The sequence below is a fragment of the Cicer arietinum genome, chromosome 6 (assembly GCF_000331145.2).
Source record: "Cicer arietinum cultivar CDC Frontier isolate Library 1 chromosome 6, Cicar.CDCFrontier_v2.0, whole genome shotgun sequence".
Lineage (NCBI taxonomy): Eukaryota > Viridiplantae > Streptophyta > Magnoliopsida > Fabales > Fabaceae > Cicer > Cicer arietinum.
Window position 1 is genome coordinate 34,373,079 of NC_021165.2, and position 1,399 is coordinate 34,374,477.

The window sequence follows — 1,399 nt, forward strand, 5'->3', positions numbered from 1 at the left end:
CCAACTGCACCGTTGCCCATACCAGACAACGATGGAGATATGCAGTTCTTAAGCGATGCTATTGGTAGTTACGTGGCATGGCCCACAAACCTTGTTGCCCTCGAAAAAAAGATTCCCAGAGACAAATCAGTTACATCTCCCGAACATATTATAGACAATCAGTTCACACAATCAGTAGAACATAAATCAGAACTCTGTAACTTTTTTAACATATATGTAACTCTGTAATTTACAACCTAAGTAACTACATTCAGATACATATATACAACCTAATTTACAACCTAATTACCTACATTCAGATACGTATATATATATAACCTAATTTACAACCTAAACTACATTCAGATCCATATGCATGTTCATATATTGTGTCCTATGATCATTTACATATAATAACTAACAGAATATACATTATATGCACTAGCTACCATATAATATTCAGATCCCTTGCCCAGCAGCAAGCTATTTCCCAGAAAATCAAATAATTTTCATGTCAAGCACGTACTGACACCATTCTTCCTTTAATTCCATCAGATCTTCCTCAGAATATGATGGACTGGAATTGGCAAAGTACTGCAATATAAAAATTGAACATATTATATTAAGTTAGTATCAAATATATAGATAATTTATATATGAAAATCATATAATGCAAATACCGTACCGTTTCTGGGATAATAGTTTTATTCTTCTCAACAATCTCCTTCATGAATCTCAATATGTAGTACCCACAGTCGATGTTATTTGTTTGACGAGGGCACTTTATTGAGATCCATGTAATGTTATTAGACTTCTGCTTCGACACTTTAGCACCTCTTTGAGCTCGATAAACTTTTAAGGCACTATCGAATGAATAAATGTGATTATTAGAGCATGAATATTTATATATATATATATAAATATTTATGCTCTAATAATCACATTTATTCATTCGATAGTGCCTTAAAAGTTTATCGAGCTCAAAGAGGTGCTAAAGTGTCGAAGCAGAAGTCTAATAACATTACATGGATCTCAATAAAGTGCCCTCGTCAAACAAATAACATCGACTGTGGGTACTACGTATTGAGATTCATGAAGGAGATTGTTGAGAAGAATAAAACTATTATCCCAGAAACGGTACGGTATTTGCATTATATGATTTTCATATATAAATTATCTATATATTTGATACTAACTTAATATAATATGTTCAATTTTTATATTGCAGTACTTTGACAATTCCAGTCCATCATATTCTGAGGAAGATCTGATGGAATTAAAGGAAGACTGGTGTCAATATGTGCTTGACATGCAAATTATTTGATTTTCTGGGAAATAGCTTGCTGCTGGGCAAGGGATCTGAATATTATATGGTAGCTAGTGCATATTATGTATATTATGTTAGTTATTATATGTAAAT